Source organism: Silurus aristotelis, assembly GCF_946808225.1.
Source record: "Silurus aristotelis genome assembly, chromosome: 16".
NCBI lineage: Eukaryota > Metazoa > Chordata > Actinopteri > Siluriformes > Siluridae > Silurus > Silurus aristotelis.
The window spans coordinates 4,671,952-4,694,294 of record NC_139589.1 but is presented as its reverse complement, the minus strand read 5'-3'; positions in this window follow the sequence as shown (position 1 = coordinate 4,694,294).

Genomic DNA, 22,343 nt, shown 5'->3' with positions numbered 1-22,343 from the left:
TACAACTGACTTGGATGTACATTACTTACCTATTAATAATTGGACTGGTGTAATTTTAAATAGATTTATATGAAAGCTTTTTTTTCCAGGTTGAAAGACGGAAAAATACATAAAACACCCAGTATACGTGTGTGAGGTACATAGAATTGAGTGATATATTGCATCATACACATGGTCTCATGGGTCATTGACGTTAAATAGCTTTATGTTCCCTAGTCTATGCCTGTCTTTCCTGTTTCTGTGTGAACGTTTATGTCGTCTATCTTCTTCGTGCTCCATTAAAATACAGACCTGCACCTGCATCTGCCTCCTCTACACAAAATATTATATGCTGAAAATGACAAACAGGTGGCACAGACAATTGATTGAACCTACAAATGAACAAAAAATTAGCTTACAGAGTAGGAGAAAAACAAACCTACACAAGAACAAAATCACAGATGAGTACAAAAATAATGCAATTATTATCATGCCAGCTGGAGGTGCATCTAAGTAGCATCTGATTTGTTACTGAAATATTTAGGAACACAATAGTATTTTTCTAATTAGAAACAGGCTTTCAAGAGGACTGTCCTAAGTAAGGAAGACCATGAGATACCTTTGCTGCAAAGGATACATTTATTAGAATTACCAGCCTCAAAAACAACCAATTTTCATAAATGCTTCTCAGAGTTTACATGGCAGATATATTTTTAAATCCACTGTTCAGAGAAGACTGCAATCGCAGAAAAGTAACCATTACTTTGGAATAACAACATGCAAAAGAGACTTGCTTAGGTCAAGAAAGTCAAGGATTGGACATTGGATAAAAGGAAGAATATTTTCCGGTCAGATGAGTCCAAATTTTAGATTTTTTGTCCTGCGTATTGCGTCTTTTTTAGATGTATAATGGGTGATCAGATGCTTCTTGAATGTATGGTCCTCACAATGGAGCATGGAGGAGGAGGTGTGATGGTGTGGGATTTATTCAAAATTGAAGACACACTCAACCAGCAATGCTTCCACAACACTTTGCAGCAACATGCTATCCCATCTGGCTTGCACCGAGTGGTCCCATCATTTGTTTTCCTACATGATGATGATCCCAACACACACCTCTAGGTTATGTAGGAGATATTTGTTGAATAAAGAGAGTGATGGAGTAGTGCATCAGATGAACTGGCCTCCACAATTACCTAATCGAAATCCATTTGAGATGGTTTTGGAGGAGTTGGACTGGAGAGTAAAGGAAAAAAGCAGCCAACAAGCACTCAACATGTCCGGAAACTCCTCAAGATAAGTGAAAAACCATTCCAGGTGACTAGCTCCTGAGGTTGACTGACAGAATTCCAAGTGTGTACAAAGCTGTTATTAAAGAAAAAGGTGGCTACTTTAAAGAATTGACATACTTTTCTAAAAAATTCCATATGCATTTTTTTCATAGTTTAGATTAGACAAAGGTGTGTCCAAACTTCAGACTGGTACTATATATAGGTATTCATATAAAATGTGTAAAAGGCATGTCGTAAATACACTGTGATCAAAACAAATGGAACAATTTGCAGCCATCAACTCAGAAAAAATACCATCTTATTCCTGCTTCTGTGCTCTGAGACGCTAATGTATGTATCCCACTGTGTCGGCAGAATTTGAATGTCACATCCCCATTTGCGCCGTTCCCCACAATTTAATAAAGCACAAGAAAAACATGAAAATCGAGACCTGCATTTAAACCTTGTATGAAATCTTCACCTGAGCATTAACTCGATGTGTAATCTGGGTGACATGCATCAAAATGCACCATATAATATTATAAAACTAAACGCTATATTTCCATTATTCAAGTCCATCCTTATCTCTTTATGTTTGTCCTCTCACCTTCACCATATCTTTAAATGATGAAGTATGAGGCATATATTGGAGGAAAAAGGGGGAAAGGTGAGAAAAAGTGAAAGTAAAAGTGAAAAGATAGGAAAAATGGTGAAAGTGGTGAGCTACGAAATGTTTGCACTTGAGGCAGTTGAGTAAACACCAGTTATTCAAGAACAACCTTGATATTAAGAAAAGTGGCTTCTTCGCTCTTGAGCCGAAGATTGTGAGTTCAACAAATTTAAGTACCACAATTAGGTCGATGAGCAAGACCTCTTGTCCTCGACTGGTCAGTTGTAGGTTGCTTTGAATAAAACTGTCAGCCTGATACTAAATGTTTGCCTCATATATACTACACAATATCGCAAGTGACAGTGATGCCATCCATCAACATGTTCAAATAGGATGAGTTATTCAGAAGTGCTCCACCATTGCAGTACATACGCTTTTTTTCTTCTTTATGCCTGTTCAAATCAATATCCATGAAATTACATCCTGCATATTTCAGCGCCTCATTCACAGCTTAGATCTGACGTCTGCACCATTTAAGACCCCACACTGGGATTTCTTCTCATGTCAGAATTCAGCAAGCTCACCGACTATCTTTAATTCAGCGCTTGTGTGCCTGTGTGTGCATTTTTTGTGCACATGTGTGCGAGACACAGCCGCTTTGACATTGATGTCTTATCAGCCTCTGGCAGAACCATGGAATGGAGCGGTAATTCAAACTGTAAGCAGTGCTGTTTATTTCCTCACAGACCTGAATATAATATTATGCTGCACTTCTTTCCTTCGGTTTAGCAGAGGCCTGAATGCTAGTCTGAACTACAAAGGTTTCTGGAAAGAGTTCAAAGAAGCAAAACTGGGGGAAAAACATCGAGCCAGCATTAATGGGTGGAGAAAAAAAAAGATTTATGATATGAGGAAGAAGTGTGAGTGTGTATCAGTTAATGGGTGGCTGGAGGAAACCGAACAGCACTGAACAGATCCTCTCAAGCTTTTAAGTCTAAACTACAGCTAATTATGCATCACTAGTTAATGACCTAGTGCAGCAACAAATCTATTTGGTCCTGCTACAGAAATTAAGACTTCAAGCCATTACATATTAAAAAAGCACACATTAAAGTGAGGAAATGAATTGGACTCGTAATCAGTTTAGGTTTCTTTTTGATTAGAACTGAGAAGAACTTGGACAAGCCATCAGTGAAATTCGGATAGTCCAATGTTTTTCGTTCTCGCATCCTTTTAAACTTGTGCTTTGGCAGGAGAACTGAAATCAAGTGAAGAGCTGTAGGCTGCTACAAAGCCTGAGCATTCTTCATGAAGCCTGTAGAGTCTTGTTTTCAAAAAGCAACATGTTAGAAGAACTGAGTGTAGGACTGTAAGGAGGATTCTTGCTTTGAAAACAAATGTCGGGTCACCTTGAAAAATAATAAATAACAGTAGTAACAAGCAAAAATAACAAGCCGCACTGTATCTTGACAGATCCTTCACTCTGCCCTTAGCTTCCTAACAAGCCAGGATGCCAACACTTTTTACAGCAAAATTCAACAAATCATTCAGGGATTGAAGCAGAAATGAATGAGTAGAACTATATTCCCGAGCACTACAGTATTTAGACAGTACCATTTGCTCAACACTCATTATCTGACATATACAAATTAATCAAAGTCTTTTAAAACAATGCTCCAAGGTTAAAAATCTTAGACAATTAGAGCTAGGGTTTGTAGCTCAATGTACAAAAATTTTGTCCAGAAAGCACAGTTCTAAATGTGGAGTGCAGTATAGTTTGTAAAGTCCTGAAGTAGGCTAGTAGTTCAGTGGGTAGAGTAAACAGCATTTGAGAATGGATCATGGAAGTTGACAAACATAATGTATATGAATATGAAGTTCATACATTATATTTCAATTACACATCCATCAAAGAAACTTTCTCATTTTTAGTTTTATATGAGTAAGATTTGCCCCTAGATGTATCGTTTTCGGGGATTGGGATTTAAAAATAGCAGATTTGATGTAAAATAGGACAAAGGACAATCATCCAGGATTCCCAAGATGTGAAAAGATATGGATTAAAGATGGAAGAAATTAAAAAGAAAAAAAAATAACTGCAACTAAAATTATAATAGTTGAATTATTTTTGAACAAATAATTGAAAAATAGACCAAACATTACCTACATAAATACAATGAACATAGACCAAGTATAAAGTCTTTATCATTACTTTATTCTTTCCTGAATTTACATACATCCTGTATTTTCTTTTATTTTAGATACTTAAAAAACCCCCACTATTAATAGTTTTGAATTATATTTACAGAATTTGGCAAGTTCCCTTATTAAGAGTGCCTTACATTTTATCTCATTTATACAACTGGCAAGCTTTGGGGTTGTGAGCCTTGCTGAAGGGCCTAGAATTTGCAGCTTTGGATCCAAGTCGAATACCTTAACCACTAAGCTACCTCCTCCACCATCTCAAAATTATTATATTATGATAATTATAATTATATATTATCAATCCACAGTTCTGCTTTTCATCCCACCCCCAATCACCTGTGGGGGCATCCTCAAGCGTACGGAAGGGAGTCACCATTTGCCAACATATAGCAGCTCCGTGATGTCATCATCTAGGAGTGGAAGAGGATCCCAACAACATCCTGTGCAGCTCTGGTGAATTCCATGCCCAGGAGGATTAAGGCAGTGCTACATAACAATGGTGCTCGCACAAAAATTGACACTTTGGCCACAGTTTTGACATGTTCACTTAGGGTGTACTCACTTATGTTGCCAGCTATTGTTTGGTTTATTTTTAGAGGACAGTAAATGTATACTGCTATACAAACTGCACATAGACTACTTTGAAATAGTTTCATTTTTACTGTATTGTCCCTTGAGAATATATACTACAATTTTTGCTTCAATGTGTGGGGTATGAGATACTGTATATACTTTGTTAAATGCTATAATTTATACTTTTGGGAAATCATGTTTAAATACATTTTCCATCTTCATTTCAGAAGCTGGTATGATTAATAACTGAACAGCAATGCTGGGCTTTTGTTAATTGTTATTGTAATTATTAATTAGTTCCTATCCAACCAATATAAGCAAAGCTTTACTATTTCATTATAGTAGATTAAAGTAGTATAGTAAATTATTGAAAAAATAAATTTAAATTATTTTTAATTAAACATACTAGCTCTGGTGTTATAGTGCTATGAGTTTGTTTCTGTCTAGCTTCTGCATAGTTGCTGACAGGTCACATGATTATAAAATGGTCAAATTATTATAAAATGCTAATAAGAGTGTAATAAAAAAGAGTTGTAAAGTAACATTATTACTGATCTGTCTAAAAGATGGAAACCTTAATACATACTAACTAACATAAGACTGTTAAGGCTTTCAGTGCTCTCAGTGTGTGTTCAGCAATGCAGTTTTTCTTCACTGTGTACCGTCTTCAGTGGCTTTCATGGAGGCCATTTTTTGTTTTGGATAGCAGTCGTGCCTGTGCTGTGAAGTCTTTTTTTTTTTTTACCTCAATAAATCTCTCTTTTTTCATATTTCAGATATTCAGCTTTAAACACTCCAAAGAGGTTTAATCAGTGACAAATGAAGCCATTCATTTATACCTTTTAAATGGCTTGAGAGACTATTTAAAGGTAAACTTCAATTGTGAAACAGAGTGCGTTGTATTAACCCGACTGACAAGCACTTTCCTTCGTTCTCAGTGATGCATCTCAAGAGCTTTTAGAACATCACTTTTTCCATTCCCTATTGTCAGGTAACTATTGTCAAGACTTCAAGCTTCTTTAAATACATCCTTCCTGTGTGATTGCGTGTTTTTTAAGGTTCAGGATGTTGTTTTATTGAAAAAAAAAGCAGAAAAATAAAGATGGAAAGTGTGCACAGATTTTTCAGCTGTAAGATTCGTGTTTAAAAGCTTGTTGCTATGGTTACTTTTTCCAAGACATCTCAAGCTGACCCGTCATATTTCTTTGCAGTAACGGCTACGGCAGTTGGCCAATTTCCCTGACTTGAGATAAACATTTATGTAATTCCAGGGCAGCCAAATAGTATTACGAGTTGGAGCGGTTTTATTAAAATATGATGGAATGAGTCAGAGCTTTATTTTTGATTTTGGCACTTACCTTTAAAAACCTACTTTTCATAATTTTAAGTACTTTATCATGGTCCAGTGGTTCTTCAAGTCTAGGGTTTAGGTTTTTGTATCATAGCAGGTCAGTGATTATCTAATTTTGTTACAGTGGTGAAAATATCAACCCACACAAGTATACAAACGTACGATTAAGTACTTAAAGTTATTAGCAAGATATGGTATCGCCAAGCTGCCATTGTTGGGTCTTGAGCAAGGGCCTTACCATTCTGTGCTCCTGGGGCACTGTATTATGACTGACTCTGCACTCTGACCCCAGCATCCCATCACTGCGCTATACCAAGAAAGAATTTCACTGATAATAACAAATGATAATATTGAAATAGTTGGTCATGTCATGATGATAAATTAAATCTGTACTGGGGGAAATTTATGTTGCAGTTTTGCTGGCTGCAAAAACAATGTGCAATATAAAGTAAATTACTGACAGTAATTCTGTAAAATTAATGACCTTGTTTTAATACATTCATATACTAAATCATACACACAATCTAAAACAACAACAACAAAAAAATCACTGATTTGGTAAAGGAGACAATTATTAAAGTATTGGATGTTGCAAGAGGTGAAACTCATGGAAGCAGATAAAAGAGTGTTGTAATAGCAATGGTTAAGACATTGGATGTCTGATTAAAAATTCACGAGTTCAAATCCCAGCACCACCAAGCTGCTGGTCCTGGGTCCTTGAACAAGGCCTCAAAGTCTCAAATGCTAGGTTGTATAATTGTAGATCCTTCTGGTTCAGAAGCATGAAAAAACATGGAACAGGCTATGATCAGGAGATCCTCAAACAACAATACATGGGTAATACATTCACATGAATGAAAAACAAAATGAGATCGGGAAACAGGATAAACGAGAGACATGAACAAATGAACGAAAATCCAACCAAATGACGTAAACATGGAAGTCCACAGTGATGTGACACAGCTAAGAGACAGTAGCTAGTAGCTAGTGCTAGGTAAACTCTTGCAAGCTGAAATCTACAGAAGGTGGATTTTTTTTTTTTGACAGATGTCTTGAAGGCTTGGACGTCAAAGCTCTGTAACAGTCTTCATGACAGAAGAGATAACACTCTCCAGGTTCTCAGTTACACAGCAATCTCCATTTTTCCTTTTTTTTCACCCTCTAAAACAGGAGAGACTGGTGAGGGAAGTATATAATCTAAGGGATAACAGGACCTGAATTGTCTTATGGATGTTTCGTTTGTTAAAAATGTTAAAATGTGTTAGAAAAATGTGTAATTAATATAAAATGACTGTAGTGTAAGTGGAAGACCACACTTTAGGCTGTTCCGTGAAAATAATCTAACATCATGGTGTGTTTGTGCTGAATCACACCACCCTGGTGAGGATTCTTCTTGTATAACAGCACAGTGTATCACGTTATTTCTTACTTACGCTTACGGAAATGCTAGTTTTTTAATATTCCACTGCCTGCTATGAGCTTACAGTCTGAAGCCAAGAAAAATTCAATCCGCTTCAATCCGCAAAGATTTTTTTTTAAACCACGATTTGCATCTCAACACTCCGACACTGTAGCATTTTTTCACAGTAAGGAGCAATTATCATAATCATTGCCATTTTTTACATGAGACAAACAGTTCGAAGCACTTAGAAATCTTTCTAATTAGGACATATCCATAAAAGGTTTCAGAATGCATTTTAATGTGCACTACATTTCTATCGAGGTTCCTATACTCTGTGCCATAATGGTAATTCGTTCCTATTTCCTCCAGCAGTTTTACAATATGAATAATTTCACTTTGTGTTGCTTCCCCTCAATGTTGAGTAGAAAAGTGGAGAGGAATAGCAAACCAGTCAAGATTTTTTTAGAGGATGTGTCTCGAAGGAAAAAACACATAACCCATGAGCAAAAGAATCTGCAGTCCTTACCACAGAAAATCATCAGATATAATCTTTCAACAGATTTAACTGTTATTAATTTTCTAAAATGGTTTAAAGTAACTATGCTTTTTTAAACAGATAATGCTAATTAGTTACCAGATTTTATGCAAATATAACCTAACATTAGCAAAGAAAACAATCTAAATGTATTATATATTTCAGCGAACATTGGGTTGCTTCTGCAACATAGATTGAGTCTTATTGCTGAGGCAGGATCAAGGTGCATTCATCTGCATGTTCAACACTGAAAACTACATATTTATATCAACAACTTTGTGCAGTGTGAGAGAATTCGTAAAAGTGTTTTTTTTTTTTTTTTATGAGCAGGAGCCATGATTTATGTACATTATATGGACAAAGTATTGAGAAATCTAACTTTTCCAGCCATATGTGGTTCTTTACCCAAACTGCTACCACAAAGATGGAGGCACACAGTTGCATATTATGTCTTTGATGTGAAAGCATTAAATGTTTTCTTCACTTAAACTCATGATATGCCCCTGTGAACAAAGCCAGCTCCATTAAGATATGCTTTACATGGTTTGAGGTGGAAGATCTTGAGTGGCCTGTTTTAGAGCTCTGACATCTTTGGCACGAATTGCAAGCCCCGGCCTCCTTATCCTACATTAGTGTACTAATGCGCTTGTGGTTGAGTGAACACAAATGTCTACTAACACGCTCCAAAATATAGTAAAACATCTTGGCAGAGTGAAGTAATTATAATAGCAAATTTACAAAGAATTACACTATATGATAATGAATTATTATAATTATATATAATTATTATATTATATTATTCTAGGTTCCCTGGTGGTCTAGTGGTTAGGATGCGGCGCTCTCACTGCTGCGGCCCGGGTTCGATCACGGGTCAGAGAACCAACCCCAGCCATTAGGGTTGCACAAGCCAGTGCACTCTTAGTGCCGGTCCCAAGCTCGGATAAATGGGGAGGGTTGCGTTAGGAAGGGCATCCAGCGCAAAAAAAAAACGTGCCAAATCGAACATGTGGATGATCCGCTGTGGCGACCCCTAACGGGAGAAGCCGAAAGATTATATTATTATATGAATAAATTACAAAAATGGGCAAGTGTAAGGATTTAAGCGAGTTTGACACAAGGGCCAAATTGTAACGGGTAGCTGATTGGGTCAGAGCATCTCCAAAACTGCAGCTCTTGTGGGAAGTTCCTGGTCTGCAGTAGTCAGTATCTATTAAAAGTGGTCCAAGGAAGCAATAGTGGTGAACCGGTGACAGGGTCATGATTGACGGAGGCTCACTGACGCATGTGGGGAGCGAAGGCTGGCGGTGTGGTCCGATCCAACAGACAAGCTCTTGTAGCTCAAATTGCTAAAGCAGTTAATGCTGTTGATGCTCTACAGGTCTGGACTGTTTTGGCAGCAAAAAGGGAATCAACACAATAATAGGCAGGTGGTCATAAAGTTATGCCTGATCGGTGTAGACATTTGGAAAAGCCATCATCATATGTGATTTTGCTGTTTAATGTAAGCACTGTTTGGATAATGGATATGGATGTAGCCAAGTTTACCTTCTCTGTCTGTGTATTTAACTTAATCTCTTTACAGAAAGTTTTACCACATAAACAATCATATCCTTCTCCTTATTGAATAACAACACCATGCATTGAATCATTTATTATCAGTTTTGGATGATGTGGAATGTCTGGCCAAGTATTAATGAATGAGAAACAATAACCTATTGAAACAAGAGCATTTATAGCAAAAACTGTACTCAGAGGTGTGCTGTTTCATAAAGTTAATCCCAGTGTTCTGTTTGTTTAAAGATTTATAATCACACTCTTGATGTCACCCAAATGAGGATGGGTTCCCCTTTTGAGTCTGGTTCCTCTCGAGGTTTCTTCCTCATAACATCTAAAGGAGTTTTTCCTTGCCACAGTTGCCATCGCTGCTCATCAGGGATAAATACACATTGTTCACCTTACCTGTTAAATTCTGTAAAGCTGCTTTGAGATGATGTCTGTTGTGAAAAGCGCAATAGAAATAAACTTGACTTGAATTCTGATTGGGGAATTCAACAACACTGTGGTAAATCACTGTGCAAACATTTGGCCTTAATAGTAGTTAAAATATGTCCCTTTTTTCAATATCTCTAAATATATAAACATGTATAAAATGATTAACCTGACTGTTTTTAAAGTTTAGACCTTTTTTTGCATCTCTCGTTTTCTCTCTCTCTCTTTCATTAACAGGCTGTGCATTTTACACCTCGGCCTTCAGTGTCCCCTACCTAATTTAATGCACAACTTAATGCCATCATTATGACATCACGGCTGTAGAAGCCATCATTGTTATAGAGAAATGCAGTATAACAGAGCGCTGCATCACAGACATGTAGCTCATGCAGAGAGAATGAATACCATTACTAAAGCAAGAAATCCAATGAACACAATTTAACACGTCTCCTTTCACTGCAGCCACAACTGCATCACCTGCGTACATCATCTTCAGCAGAAGCTTCAATATTAACCTCGTAATAAAATGGACCCAGTTTTTCCATGCATTTTTGTACATTTTTCTTTGTTCATTTCAGTTTTCCTTGAAAAACGTGTGTGTTTTTGTGCAAATTCTACAGGAAAGAAAACGCAAAAAGCAAAAGAAGAAAATAAATGACTAAATACACTGGGTTTACTTTGTTTCAGAGACTTTTGTGCTTAAATAAATTTTCCCAAGCTTTTTTTTATTGACAAGCTGAAATTAAGCCCTCACAAGTCTTTCAGTGGAAATGGGATTCCAGATAACAGAGTAAATGCAGGTGGGATCATTTAATGATAACTTAAAACAAATAAAATTCACCTTGCAGGCTTATGTGTCACAGAGGTTTCAAATAGCTGTGGTCTCACTGTAGTAATCCTGCTGAAGGAAAAAGGAATAGCTGCAACTTCTTTGTACTTTTGGTTAGGAAGATAAAGATGGCTGAATAGTGAATGTTTTTTTGTGTGGATTGTTTTTTTTTCTGCTATGTCCCATGAGAACTTGCAAAGAAGAAATAAACTGGTGTACTGTTTGTAATGACTATGCTCCTATAATGTCAGGCCTTACTTTTTAAGCCACTCATTCTTTGGACCTCCTAATCAAAACTAGTTATCTTGGTGGCATGTGGTCATTCAGTCAATTGTAGAATTACAGCTTCACATGTAATCTTCTGTTCTATTGCAGCTTAGGAACGTGGTAGCTTAGTGGTTTAGACTCTGTGTTACTTTTATTTTTGACAGTGAAATTTTTTCATCGCATATCCGAGCGCAGGGTCAGCCATGTGAGGCTTGGGTCAGCCATGATATCGCGCCTCTGGAGCACAAATGTTTAAGGGCCTTGCTTAAGGGCCCAAGAGTGGCAACTTAGCGATACCAGGGCTTGAACCCCCAACCTTCTGATCAGTAACCCAGCAAACTAAACACTGAACTACCACCTCCACTAATATGAGGTTTGGGAGTTCAATCCCCAATATCACCAAGTTTCCTCTCTTGGGCCCTAGATGAAGGCCCTTGACCCTCTGTGCTTCCAGAGGTGATATATCGTGGTTGACCCAAGCCTCCTAACATTGCTGGGATATGCAAAGAAAGAACTTTACTGTGCTGCAATGTACATGTGACAAGTACAAAAAACACCTTTCTAACTACATTGCCTTTTTCTGCCTAGACCTTTATCCTTTAAGTTGATTGAAATGGTATTGGAATAGCATGCTGTTTTTGCCCTTGTTATGAACAGAGTGGACGAGGTACTGAGAAATTACTGTACACTTGAAGTGAAAATATAGATTCTGTGTGACAAAAATATGTCGAGTAAAAAAATAAGAGTAAAATTATGTACTCAAGTAAGAGTCATTAAAAATTGTTAAAAGAATATCCTAATATATCTGTAAGTTTGTCATATAAACCAAAAATTTGCTTCAATAAAATATCCCAACTGCTAGTCAAAATAGGCATTAGCAAAGAAAACAGGCCAACCTATTTAAACTTGAGTTAATGTTAGCAAATTAAGATTCACTGTGCATTTTCAAATCCTTCTGGGTAGACATAATGAGATATCATCATCAGCATATATTAAACGTTGTTTACTGAAAAATAGGCCCAGGATACCACTGTGCAGTATGGATATCTTTAGTATTAACTAACTTTATGTAGGATAAAAAAAACTACTCACTTCTCATGCTTAATTAGAAGATTAAAATTATCATGAGCCCAAAACCTTCTTTTCGACTAATTTAAAAACAATCATGCAAATTATGCCATGACTGTTGTAGCAAGTTCGAGTCAGGAGTTTCTTTTTATCATTTATTCCTTTCAAAATGTTTTGCTTTTTGTTAAACTGATGCTATACTGTATGTTGGTTATAAGTAGCTCCATGCGCCACCACCAAGCGCCAATCCAATAAAGTTCAAAACAGAGCACGTGCTCTACCCTGATTGGTGGCTTGTTGAGTGCTTGACCCACTCATAAATAAAAAAAGACTGATTCACAAATTGTAGTTAAGTAAAAAGTAAGATATTTGACTTTGGAATGCACTGAAGTTAAAGTAAAATACAGATACATGAAAAAGCTCCTTAAATACAGCAATGACATCAAACAGACATTTTTGCCCTTTTTTTTTTGCTTTGTACACACGGTAGACCCCATGGAGCTATCTGCATTAAAGCTTATGAATAGATGTCATATCCTCTAAAGACAGCGACAAACTCCTATCCTCTGCTATCACTTCCTGTTAGACAGAAGAAGAAAAAAAAAAACATCTTTATTGTGAGTGATATTGGTACTTGGCTAGGCAAGTGTTTCTCTATAGTTCTGAAGGTTTTCTAAGGTTAACCTTTATCTAGCATACAATTCGAAACATTATTTACACACACACACACACACACACACACACACACACACACACACACACACACACACACACACACACACACATATATATATATATATATATATATATATATATATATAAATATATATATATATATATATATATATATATATATATATATATATATATATATATATATATATATATATACACACACACACATACAGACATGGCATGTAAGACATGTACATTGCTGTGTAAATTTGTGTACATGTAATCTTGTAACATGACACAATATGTTATTTTTATTTGAAATGCTTTGTGTGTGTGTGTGTGTGTGTGTGTGTGTGTGTGTGTGTGTGTGTGTGTGTGTGTGTGTCTTTGTGTTTAATAATACATTTTCCCTCAAAGCATTCCTCATTTTTCCGAGTTGAAAAAAAACGAAAGTCTTCATATCAAGCTGTAAGTAAGGCTTCAATCATTTTCACCCTAAGACTTCCAGTTCATAGCCAGTAGCATTTGAAGCATTCTCAATAAGTTTTTGTGTTTACCTTTGCAGTACAAGTTGCTTTTATTTCTTTTCGATTTTCAACTCCTTGTATATAATTGTATGCCGCACTTTTAGAAGTGCCGAAAAGGAATCAAACCATGTCAAAGCAGTGACAGGGTTCTGAGAGTAATGTGATGCGTGTTGAATATGTATAATGATGCGACAATGCTGAAAATATTTGAATAATCCTCTCAAACTTGGACGTATGACACCAAAGCGTGAGGTGAGGTTGCGAACAGACGTGAGTTCTACATGTCGCTTCAAGGTATTTATGGAGTAGTAAAGTGAAAGGATTCTGCTTTTAGGTCCACCCACTGCTTTCTCTCTCTCTCTCTCTCTCTCTCTCTCTCTCTCTCTCTCTCTCTCTTACACACGCACACACACACACACACACACACACACACACACACACACACACACACACACACACACACACACACAGAAACAGAGAGCAGGCTAAATGTCAAGTGCCTGCTGTGTAACATTTACCTAAGCTTAGGTTCGAGACACCTCTGTGGTTTTACCCAAAAGCAGATAAAAGAAGAAAGATTTTCATCATTCTGCGATAATAACTGGTATTGTTCCTGGCAATAACCGCCTCTTGGTCTTTCAAAACAATATGCATTAATAAATCAAATGTTTACACTATTTACCCGCATTTAAATCAAAACACTTGAAATATTTTACCTTAACAATAAAATGAACCCCCCAAAAAAACATACATATTTATCTAAAATAAGACAGAATACATATTGCCTTAACAAATGTATTTTAGTCATAAAAATGAGTGTGCATGAGTAATGGGTTGGTCACTTCACCGCCAGCCTCAGTGAAAACTCACAAATGTCACGATCCGCAGTGAATCACATCATGACTTGCATTTCACATGATCCCTTGCTAGCCAGTGAACCAAATCATGTTACCTGATTAATCCCATGACAGAACATGCCCAGTCCCCTGATTACTAATAATGCACACCTGTTCCAATCACACTAATCGCTTCAATTAACCCAGCCAAAGTCTTGCTTGTTTTGTCTCTGGGAGTCTGAATATTTCGTTGTTAAAATTTTGTTTTTTTAAAGACAAATCAAATCAACACTGTAACAACAGCCTCTTCAACATGCCACAAAAAGACAAAAAGACAAAGACAAAGCAGTAAAGCAATATTTCTAAAATTACACCTTTAAATAAAAATGAACATTACAGCATCCTGTCACAAAGTAGAAGAACTATTAGTATTCAATAGACAAATAAAATGGCAAATGTGATATCGTCTCTTCTGTAGAATAAATAAGCTACAGTAGATAATGCTGCTGTACAAAAATGTAATTGGTAACGGTCATTTCCAATGAAAAAATAGTGGCGTTAAAAGTACATACATTGAATAATTATTGTAGTTGACTGGAGCGTAAAAGTTGCTTACATCTTTGATACCCAGTAAAACAAGTAAGTAGCCAAAAAATGACCTAAGGTACAGTAACAAAGTACATTTTCTTAACTACTTTACACCACTAAAAAATTTTGATTATTAAATGGTTGCTTCTGACTATAGTGATTAATGACAGTAAACAATAGTGAGCAGTGATTGGTTGTAACAGTGATGTTCAGTGATTGGTTATTTGTAGCCATGTTGTTCAGTAACTGGTTGTTTGAAAAAAAAAAAAATCTGTGATTAATCACTGGGAACAATGGTGATTACTAAATAGTTGTTTAGTAATAATCGTAATCAGTGATCAGTTGTTTGTAATAATGATCAGAGATTGTTCCTGGATAACCATATTCATTGGGGACAGGTGTGATCCGTGATTGCTTGTTTGAGACAATGATGATCAATGAATGGTTATTGGTAACCATGGAGATCAGTGATTGGCCTCTGGGTTCAGGTTGCATTGCTTGGCTCTTTTTTAAATACAATAAACATTAAACATGTAACATTTGAACCCTAAAATGGGTTAAATTCTTGAACATATTACATTTTTACAATGAGCCACTCTTTCCAAAGTACTAGTAATGGAAATACTATGAATGTATAATGCTGCCATCATATGGCATTCACCGTGGGCATGAGAATAAGAGTGCTACTATCAGTTTTAAACTGCTTTTTTTCTATCACGAATTTGAAAGAAGTACTGTCTATAATATTAATGCTGCTAATTAAATATTACCATACATGAAGGAAGGTGTTTAAAGCTTTAAACAAGTCTGGAAAAATCTATGCTCTATGATTAGTATGCTGGATCGTTTCCCAACATGGACAATTTATAGAAAAGCCTTCACAGCTTCAAACTAGCTTTATGTAACATGTGATGTGTCATTTCAGTGGGTGTATCTGCTCCTGTGCAGGGGCAAGAAGGAAGTGGGACAGATTTGAGTTTTGAGATTTGATTAATCTGTCAGGCGTTAAGCGTGTCTAGGTTATACGTCTTTCCAATCAGCACGCTACGACACTGTATTAATATAGTCTGACTGAAGCGTAGAGCAAAAACCCTGGAATGATTAGCATGAAAATGCCATTATGAAACCTCCTCTCATAGAGCACAACTTTTTGTTAATTGGCCCTAATAAGCTGAGATTGCCAAGATCGATGAGATCAACCCAGTTTCCTGCAGCTGGAAAAAAAAAAATCTGGGAAAAATATTCAGTGCATTTATTGGCTGGGGATGTCTGTGGGAGATGGTCTGCTTATGTACAGCTAAATACAGTTTAATGAGTGAATGAGGCATCTCATGGTTGAATTACTTATTCATCTGTGTCAGGATGTGTTGCTGAGCCTGCTTTTATACTCTGAACAGAACACAGGGATCTTCTGCCATCTGCAAGGAACACTTTTACACCTCTAAAATAAAACGTGAGACTAAAGTCACTAGAATATCTCCACAATCACTATTTTATGGCAGATTCTATTCAAATGATAGCTTGGCATTCTGTAGCCATTGTTCTGGACATCAGTGCTTAACTTCTCTGTGGTTACCTTTGCTACTTTTACTTCTTCTGAACTTCTTTCTGAATGTTTATGATGAAAATGTGTCATCTTGCAGGCAGATGTTGAGATTTCTGATGCGGTTTCTCTGTGTTAACATGACAGAGGGGTTAAGTATTAGTAGAGATTGAGTCAAAACTTGGGAATACTAAAATCACCTTACTTTTATGGCATTTTTCAGACACCTTTAATCAGAGCAGCTTACAAAAGTCTTATATATAAAACCGAATATTTGAGGGTGAAGAGTTCAGCAGTGGCAGCTTGGGATTTGAACTCATGACCTTCTGATTTTACATCTTGGCTAAGGCCTATCAGCTATTTCATTCAGACACATTGATACTTAAGTCATTATGTATGGGTATAGTGGCATCTGTTTTTTTTTTACTACATCAAGTACATGTCAGCATTCACATTTTAATACTTAATATATGTGAAAATCCATATAGATCTTAGACCTTATGGATCACCTTTACACCTGCAAATTCATGAATTTTAATCAGTCAAACGAAAGCAGCACAATGCAAAACATCATACCGATACAAGTTACATACTTCCGTTAATGTTTATAAAAAAAAAATCAAGAAACAATCGGGACAATCGAGTTGAGTCAGGCAAAAACAGAAATCTGAGGCAACATTGGGCACAAGCTCATCAGAACAGGACAGCTGATTAAAAAAAATCATCTGTATCAGTCAGGTTTTATTGATTTCATGATATATATAAGCTGTGTTAAATAACCAGGACCATCCTTTCATGACAATACAAAAAAGAATAAACAAGTAAATAACTTGTCTTGTACTTGCTCAATGTGTCAACATTCCAAAAACCCATGAATATATGAATATATGTGCATTAACATTCCATATACACAATAAAATCCATGAAGATCTTTCTGAAAGAAAGTACACAAGCTGACTGCATTGGTTTGAATAATGTATATTTACTTAATTTTTTTCAAATCACATTGAGGCTTTTTCAAATAATACATAATCAATGTTTTACTTAAACTTTCAATTTATGCATTTTCTATACATAAAGTGTGTGTTTTTTCACTTAGTGTTAAATCATTCCTTTCTCTGGTGAAGTAGCTGAATAGGCTTAGGTGGGATTTCTGCAGGTGTGGTGTTTCTGCAGCTGTAGAAATGCCTTTGCCAACAAATTTCCCAGTTACCTTTCGTTAGATTCCACCAGGAGGCTAAAAGTCACAACCATCAGCTTCAAATCCTCAGTGGAGTAGCAATGGGAGAAAGGGTCACTGGATGGAGCAGAGCGAAAAACTGAAGTCCTAAAAGCATCACTGAATCCCATTAGCCCCAATTACATACGGCCTTGCACTGCACACAACACGGCCAGTTTGAGTCCCAGACCTCAGTCATTACAGCAAAACGGGGCATATATTACAACAAATAAATACCGAGTTAGTGAAATATATATTTTTCTCCCTGTGTCTAAACCGATGCAACTCATGGCTGGTGCTTGGATCCTGAAAAAAACAAAAATTGAGATATCACAAATACATTTAGTAACATATACGTTCCGTGTCATCTAGGGCACTGTTGCTGTTTTTTCTCTTTGTTGAAAGGAAGTGTGGGCGTCGTGTAGCTGCAGAAATGCCAATCAATACCCTATGTGTTATCTTATGTACATTACTAATCTGTCATATATATTGTGTTCTATATAATCTGTATTGTCTGTTTTGTCTGTTTTGTCTTGTATAGTCGAAACTAAATGTATAGTGTTATTTATGTCTGTACTTTTGTGAATCACCAACAGCTGGAACCAAATTCCTTGTGTGTCTCAACACAATTGGCCAATAAACCTGATTCTGATCCTTTTGATTTGAGAACCTGTAATATTAAGGCAAGCTCATTTTTACAGCATTCAACCAGTTTTAAAGAAGTTTTTATCCATGATGAAAATGACTTCTATATAAAACTCTAGGGGAGAAATGCATTACTTATTATCAACTTTGCATCCTTATTTCTGACTAGGATTTATGGCATAGATTCAAAAAATTTTATACCATAGAAAAGGTTTGCTTTTTCAAATAAAGTTGCGAAAGAAAAGCAGATGATTTTTTTTTTTTTCAGAACTTATAAATCTAAAACTTATCCAATATAAAAATAGCATTTTATTGCTAATTAATTTTTTTAAAATACATGAATATTAAACTATTGGACACTAAGGAATGCTGATTTGATTAACCCTTTGGGTCCTGGCAGATTAAAGAGCGATTCAGTCTAAAGCATATGATTTACAGTATTAAAAAGTAGAAATTGTTGAAATTGAGTTTTAAATTGAAATGTAAAATGTAACTTTTATTACTTATGTAAAATCATTATATTGCTATACCTGAAAACATAATTCATAAAACCTCTAAGTCTCTTAAGACTATGACTATGGCTACAAAGTCTGCTAATGAACTAAGAAGTAAATATTTACAATTAGCGAGAATTTGATTCTCATCTCCCTAGCCAATCTATGTTAGCTAATGGAATTCATGCTAATCTAATTTGATATTAGCAATGACAACAGGCTAACTTAGTCAAATATAGAAGCTAATTATAATATCGAATGAAGAAGCTGATTTTATTTGGTCCTTCAGTTCAGCATATGGAAATATAAGGTAGGGAAGTGGGTGCTTAACACTTAAGTTCAACATTGCAGTCTAGTGATCTATATTCCATATTTATATTGTTAAGAAAGTTTACCTATATTTAAAAAAAACAAACAAACAGACAGACAGATAATAATAAATAAATTTCTACACAAATTATATTGAACAAAGTCTCTAACTTGTGTACAATGATTGGCTTAAAAATAATATTCTCCACAGCAGTGACTGTGACGTCATATTAACATAATGAAAAAGAGCTCCAAAGTCGGTTAAAATGCCTGACTTCAGCACTCTCTTTCAATAGCTAGCTAGAGTGTAAAATGCATAGTGTAGCGTGTAAAGATCAACACAAATTTTATAGTTTCCTGATAGTTTCTAGATTAATTGAAATCTTTTCCTTTGCAATAAAGTTCGAGTATCGATGCGTTAAAATATTTAAAAAGTACATTAAAGAATAATAGCTAAACCTTGTAAACCATACGTGAAATTGTTTTTAACACCTGCTGATGCAATATATGTTGATATAAGCAGGAGGAATATACAAAAGAATTTAGGATTCATTGTATCCTGTGTCGCAGTTCAGTTTCGTGAATTATTAATAATTTTAACCAAAGATTCTGACTGGTTTGATTGCTGCTACCTCTGGTATTGTGATTGTGCAAAATGGTTACAAAATGGAAAGATTATGGCAACATTTACAAGTTTAATGAACAAAATCTGATTTAGCATATTAAAGAAGTAACAAGGTGTTGGCTTGGTTCAGTGCTTGGTAGTAATTTTTGTAATCCGCAGAGGACATTTATGTGGACATAAAGGGCCGAATAAACAAAATGAACCAATTAAAAGAAAATGAGTTGGCACAGTTATCATACCTTTGGGGTCCTTGGATGTGAGTGGGACTCGCACGGGACAAAATCTCCTCTGAGTTTGCTTTGCTACTTTTCTGCCTACAGCGCTAGTTGTAAGATAATCGGATGCTGGTTTCTCTAACACTTTTCTTGTACAGTTTCTATTAGACTTCTTGATAACCCAGTAAGTTAAATGCTTTAATAAGTGTTTTACTGAACTAAATGTATAAAAAAAACCTAATGTAATTATTGCCCTGGTGATAACTGGTGTACAAATTAGTGAGCTTGACATTAAGTTAATGAAGATTCTACATACTGTATAATGGCGCTGAAGAGCTAAATGAGTGCTTTCAGCTGCAGTCTGTTGTGTGATAACTAGTCATTTTTATAGAAAGCTACTCTCCAAATCTCCAGTTTCTTTCTCTGTAATGCATAACTCTTCTTAACAATGGATCCTGCTGATGTCATCATCTGAGAGCACTTAATTGTACACAAATATGATTACAAATGACTAGACACCAAACATACAATTACTACTGTAGATCATAACTGAATACTGAGCATAATGCTTGCAGTTATAATGTAATTGTTCTTATTTTTTTTGGTCTTTTTTTTTCATTTTTAATTGCATAATAATATTTGTTATGCAAAGTTGTGTAATGGAATGTAATGTTTTTATAGTACAGTAACTACCTTGTAGCAGACATCCTGGTCACGATTCTATTTCTTATAATATTTTAAACTCTAAAATCTAAATCCAAAATGGCTACAAATAGAGGTACATTAAGATGTTAATGTAGTATATTAACAAAATGTACAAAACATTTGCCTGAATGTTAAAATTAAATAATTAATCCACTTTCTGGGAAATGAAATGAAAAAGAGCTCCAAAGCAGGTTAAAATGCTTGACTTCTGCAGCTTCTTGCATGGGCGGTGTAGAGCGCAGTGGTCTAAAGTACTTTTGAAAAGTTATAATGTGATTATTTATCATTATAATATATTATATTATGTATGCTGGCCATCTTGATCATGATATTGTCCACTTCACTTTGTCAGTCAATCCAGATTTATTTGTTGTCTGGGTATTGACACAGGCTCTCCACAAAGAAAATGATCATGTGACTACACAACTTTATATTTTAACTCTATGGGTGATACATATTGGGGGCTTTAGTGTGCAAGCAATGCAGTTGCATTAAATGTTTAAAGATGCCATAAAAGTTCAACCCGAAGATTTGATTTGAGATAGAATTTTTTGTTTCAGGTGTGTACACTACAGGGGATATAGGAGCTTGTCCTATAGAAGAAACCTGAGAGAATAAAACAAAAGATTCTGATTATGTTCCCTGCTTTTTGCCCTGAAGCACTTAGCAATAAAGTATGCCCCTGATCTTTGAGTTCGGTGGTGTGGTAGAACTGGGTTGAGGGGGTGTGTGATTAGAATTGGTTCTGACAAAACTAAGAAAATTGCACAAAATTGCATCTACTCTAATTATTCTCAATTGACCCTTACCTAGCTAAAGTAGTCAAACTACAGCAAATGCTCCAAATAGAAGTGCATCAAAACTCCAACTCCAGCTTGGTTTTAAACCTTTTTATTTTTGCCACTCTGCTGAGAAAAGGCGCAGTTCAGCTTCGAAGTGTTCAGAGCTCTATGGAGCCCACTACATGTGAATAATGCATTAAGTGAATAATGCATATGCTCATGATTACCACAAAGTACCCAGCCTGCTACAGTGTGACAAAGTGCTGCTGTTCTGCCTGCTTAAGTGTATAAAACTAATGGACAAACCAAAAGCAAATCACAATGACTGACCATGGACTCTGGTACACATAAATGATACATACCACAATCCACCAAAGTAACATTTACTCAGAAACCAATGCACCAATGAGAACGTCATCTTTTACAACACCATAACATTTACTGTTGGATTGAATGACTCTATCTATTCATCCACCCATTCATCTATCTATCTATCTATCTATCTATCTATCTATCTATCTATCTATCTATCTATCTATCTATCTATCTATCTATCTATCTATCTATCTATCTATCTATTGCCACATTACCACTAAATTTTCAATTCTAATTGGCGATGTGTTTTAAATACAGTATACTATAATAACAGCTATGACAGTAGTAGACAAAAATCATAAGCATGGAACAAAAATCAGTTCAGTATCAATATGGTGGTCAGAACAATAAGACAAAGGCTACAAAGATGGATTCTGAGCAAGTGGCATGTGAGTGTGGTTGTCATTAAATGCAGGTGAGTTCAATCAGTAGCTTGTTGGCTGAGAGTGCTGCAGTGTGTGTTGGAATCGTAGTCCCTGGCGGCTATTTGAAGGCTACAGTGCTTGCTGGGAAAATGCTTGACCTGCCGTGACCTGAAACACTTGATCTACTATGTTATTGTTTCTATCGTAATTTACACAAAAAAATCTTCTATCGCGAATGATTTACTTATTGTAATTAACAGATAAAGGAACTGATCATTGTTGAACAAAATAAAATCGTATACAAATGTGAATTTTAGCATAATGAAACATTGACTACGAATTGATATTTATAGCAGGAAGG